General features: G+C 43.0%; 1 long non-coding RNA gene across 1 annotated transcript; it reads right to left on the bottom strand.

Annotated features, from left to right (window-relative positions):
- Window positions 1-657: 657 nt before the first annotated feature.
- On the bottom strand, window positions 658-2,926 carry LOC121840328. Its single transcript, XR_006079503.1, has 2 exons — window positions 2,507-2,926; window positions 658-1,901 (listed from the first exon to the last, which is right to left on the bottom strand). It is a non-coding gene; the product is annotated as an uncharacterized LOC121840328 (long non-coding RNA).
- Window positions 2,927-4,981: the final 2,055 nt, after the last annotated feature.

The following is a 4,981-nucleotide window of genomic DNA, read 5'->3' as shown; positions in this document are numbered from 1 at the left end:
GGGATCCTTGGTTGGGAGCCAGCCCATATGGGATCCTTGATGCAACAGCTCCTTGAGATCAAGTGCCCCTTCAAGAGTTCCACATATCTGCCAGAATTCCTGAGTCGGCCAAATGGTGACATCAAAAGCTTGGATGATGGAGAGTACCTAATTCACCCCAATGGAACAGATGGATACTACCTTCAGGTGGGTAAAAATGTTTTCAAGGAAATAGATGATTAGCTGTATTATTACAAGTATTGAACATTGTATTGTAAACTCATACTAATCAGAATTTTGTGGCAATGTGCTTTCTTATTCCTTCTTTCAGACACATGACCACGATGTGCCTGGGTCTACAGAGCTGCAAGCTGGTCGTCTGGACACCAAGCGAGCACATAGAAGTAGACATTCCATTTGATAAAGACTACACAGATGCACATGTGCAACAGCTGCAGAAGTTCCACTTTTTACACAAGCTACCTCGGTTGGCTGATGATTTGGCTGAAAAAAGACACTTCTCTGCCCAAAGTACCTGGAGCTCTTTAAGTAAATGGGGGTGAGCAGTAGATTGAATATGCTGGGCAAACACAATTCAATTAGTTTGAGCGTGCACTTACTTCATGAAGTACTGTTTTAAAAAATATATATATTTAAATAATACATAAGCTTCTAATATATTAGATCATGAATTTATTAAAAGATATACCTACTCAAACACAGTGTAATTTTTCATAGGACAAAGTCAATTTTTCATAGGACAGAACCAGTTAAAATAGGCAAGTTGGTACAGGCAGTTGTGTGAGCTGACAAAACAATGACAAAACATTGACACAACAATGACACAACAGTGATTTAAAACAAATACAGCTAGCATTTGGAATAAAATAATGCAACAAATGCTGACAATGTTTTGCAGTTCATTAATAGGAATAAAGTGATGTACATTTTTGGAATACATAAACGATCAGCGCATGTTGTTAGTCAGGTTGATTATGTTAGGCTGCACACATTTGAAGTATGTTGTCATTTTTTAGGGACCAAACTAATAGGTACAGTTTGTGCGAGAATCTTGTACACCTTAAGACTCCTTACTGCTCGTTCCACATGGATACGGACATTAGCAAGGCGTCGTGTGCGAGTGACCTGCTCATTTGTCAACTGGCTTGTCAACAGCTTGCATGTAAGACCAAGTGTACATTCCGTTCCTCTAGCAAGTCCACGGTCCCCCATCACCTCATCTCCAGCACGGAGATGGCTGTGAGTTCTGTGTTATGAACCTCTCGCTACATTTCCCACCATAAGCCTCTGAAATGCAACTAGATATTTTACAGTATTACTGGCATAGGAGTGACTGTAAGATTCAGTTCTTGATTCCAGAATTTTTAGCCTTCTGCAAAACACTTTCTGTGCAATCAATAACACAAGTTGTGTTTGAAAAATGATCCTGAAAAACCTGTGGCATAGTAGTCTTTATTGTCTCACGAGGCAGCCATGGAATATGATCCTTGGTGTGCTCAGCAATGACATCTATCCAGAATTCAGCGTTTTACTGAACTGACCGGGTGACCTTCTGAAGCTTCTTGCTAAATCAGCTAAAACAAAGTTCTGTGTTGCATTAGTGACAACAGAATTTGGTCTACAACCGTCATTGTTGATGATGTGGGGTAAAACCTTGGAAGCAAGACACAAGAGTGTTGAATTCTATAAGTGGAATCCCCGTGTACAGCAGACAGTCTGCATCATCTTTCAATGTAACATCTGCAAAAGACAGTGACCTCTCGGGGCTGGTGAGGTCGTCATGCCACATGTGATGATAGGTCCTATGGAATAGGTGTGGTCTGACCACTGTGTTTGGGCATCATGGAAGGTCTTTGAAATAGGACCTGGCTCCTCAGAAACCTCCATCACTCCAGGCTCATCTGCAGGTGATGATCAGTTGAATATGAATATAGATGATTAGTTGAATAGGAATATCGATGATTAGTTCATGAGATTATTTGGTAAGGATCTGGAAAAGCTAATACACTAATTAGGGACACTTTAAAAAACATTTCCCTGTGCCTTACTTATAGTGTTTATCAGACTATTTTCTACTGCAAATGAGCACTCTGAACCCAGTGGGATACATAGACTAAGTTTCATATTTTCAAAATAAATATTCTGTATCTATTAGCTAGAACAGGGAATGAAATGAACCCCTGCCAAATACAAGGTAAATGTTGGCTGTGGCAGGTAAACATTTCAGGTCACCTGCCACCATGGCAGATAGGTTATTATTCTATTAATATTATTATAAATTAAGAATAATCATGGATTAAGGTTCCACAATATGTTCCATATTTCTAATGACTCAGTGTTTACAATTATAAAGTGTTTAACATAGATTTCATAAGTGGCAGATTTATAAAAATGTGTCTGGTAGAAATTCCAGATTAATTGCAGACCCTGACTAGAAGCTATCGTAGTCAGATTCTAGTAACAAAAACTGAAGACAAACACACACAATCAAAACTAGTCAACATACCTGTTCTTGTGGCATGTCTGTCTGCCTCCTGCTGAGGCGGAGCGTCTTCTCTGGTGACCTCTCATAACCCAGAAAGAGCGTTGGCTGTGAGTTATCCTGCATTGGCGTCTTACCAACAAAGTGAAACGAGCAAACATACAACTTTTTGGGAGGCTTTTTTAAATGTAAGTTTTTGAGCCAATTTCTTTTCGCTTCGTCATTATTTGGGAGGCGATGGAAACTGTACCATCTCTGACAGGAACATTCTGATTTAGTTTTAGGTTTATGGTCGAAGCACTCCAATTTAAGACAATCATTAAGTTTTGTCTGGTTCTATGTACAACCATGAATATCACATGTTGTCCCCAAGTTCCGTAACATTTCCACATCAAGCGAGTGAATATCTTACTATTGCTTATCCCAGTTGGCTAGCTTCTAAAACCAAAAATACCCCGGGTCTTCTCGATACTTCGCTACTTCCTCCGGAAGTGCCACCCATAATCGTTTCCCCAGTAACCTCCCCAGGAAACCTGTGGCTAGAAGGTGATTATGGTACAGACCAGACTGTGTGTGTTCTGACTGAGAATGTGTCCCAAATGGCCTATATAGTGCACTACTTTTGACCATGCACTATATAGGGAATAGGGTGCTATTTGGGATGCAATGCTCCAATATCATGTGTTGCTGTCGCGCTCCAGGAGGAGGATTACTGAAGCAAGTTTGACAGCTCTCTCCTCTGAGACAACCACGCAGCACACGCTTACCCAGGGAAATCAGTACACTGTGTGTGTGTATCACGTCAGCCACAGCTGCACTGGACTTTTCCTGCTCCTTCAATTTATGATACTAATAATCTCACACACACACAGATACTCAATACAGGGAGAGATTGACGCAGAGCGAGAGAGCGAGGAGAGAGAGGGGAGGAGGAGGAGAGGAGAGGAGAGGAGAGAAGGAGCGGTCGATTCTCAGGAAGTGTGTAGGAGTTTACAAAAGCTTAACAATGAAACAATGCACACACAGACACACACAGACACACACACAGAGTGCTCTAGACTGTGTTCTAGAGTGTTCTGGATAGTCTTCTCCAGAGCTGTGTATTTAGACAGTTGGGCCAACTTTTGGTTCTAATTCTAGACATTCCGTTACATAGCATTATTTAAATATTCCCCATGTCATGTTAATGGGGCACTAACATGGCTGCCATAGAATGTTAGTGCCATGTAAATGCATCATAATGCATAAACCTCAATGTCCCAACAGTCTATATGGTTCTGGTGTTCTCCATCTTCAGAAACCTCAATGTCCCAACACTCTACATGGTTCTGGTGTTCTCCATTGCACTGACCACTCCAAAGTTACCAGATTGTCACTCCCAGCCTCAAAAGGTCACACCACCATAGGGTCTGGAGAGAAATTGTCTGTAACATCCAATACAGCACGGCTTGGAACGCTGCTCGTCCAATCAGCATCCAGGAGCCAAACAGACAGTTTCATAAAGACTGGTAGGTTTCATGTCACCAAACCTATTCTCTGGGAGCTCCAAATGAGCCTTTATGACAGAGGTGGAAAGTGACTCTCCTGATTGAGACAGACTTGCTTCGCTTTCACGACACACACTTATGCTTTTGCGCGAGCATATGTGTGGTTAATGGAAGCCTAGTGCTGTGGTAGTTGTATTTGAAGCTTTGAAAGATTAGGAAGGAGGCGAGGAAACCCAAGCAGGTTCTCTGTCTTCCTTTCTCCATCTCCCTCTCTGCTTTCTCTGTCTCTCTGACACTCTTTCTCTCTCTCTCTCTGCTGTTCTCCAGATTCAGGAGAAGTGAAAGAGTAAGAGAGTAAAAATGGGGAGCAAGAGTGAGACAGAGATGGAGCAGTAAAGAAAGGGAGAGGCAGGAGAGAGAGGCAGGAGAGAAAGGCAGGAGAGAGAGGCAGGAGAGAGGCAGGAGAGAGCGGCAGGAGAGAGAGGCAGGAAAGAGGCAGGAGAGAGAGGCAGGAGAGAGGCAGGAGAGAGAGGCAGGAGAGAGGCAGGAGAGAGAGGCAGGAGAGAGGCAGGAGAGAGGGCAGGAGAGAGGGGCAGGAGAGAGAGGCAGGAGAGAGAGGCAGGAGAGAGAGAGAGAGAGGCAGGAGAGAGAGAGGCAGGAGAGAGAGGCAGGAGAGAGAGGCAGGAGAGAGAGAGAGAGAGAGAGAGAGAGAGAGAGAGAGAGAGAGAGAGAGAATGCTAGAATCTGAAGTCAAATGTCTACTGTTTGCTGATGATCTGGTGCTTCTGTCACCAACCAAGGAGGGCCTACAGCAGCACCTAGATCTTTTGCACAGATTCTGTCAGACCTGGGCCCTGACAGTAAATCTCAGTAAGATCAAAATAATGGTGTTCCAAAAAAGGTCCAGTCACCAGGACCACAAATACAAATTCCATCTAGACACTGTTGCCCTAGAGCACACAAAAAACTATACATACCTTGGCCTAAACATCAGCACCACAGGTAACTTCCA

The sequence above is a fragment of the Oncorhynchus tshawytscha genome, linkage group LG21, assembly GCF_018296145.1.
Source record: "Oncorhynchus tshawytscha isolate Ot180627B linkage group LG21, Otsh_v2.0, whole genome shotgun sequence".
Lineage (NCBI taxonomy): Eukaryota > Metazoa > Chordata > Actinopteri > Salmoniformes > Salmonidae > Oncorhynchus > Oncorhynchus tshawytscha.
The sequence above is the reverse complement of the archived record's forward strand: the minus strand, read 5'-3'. Positions and strand labels throughout refer to the sequence as shown.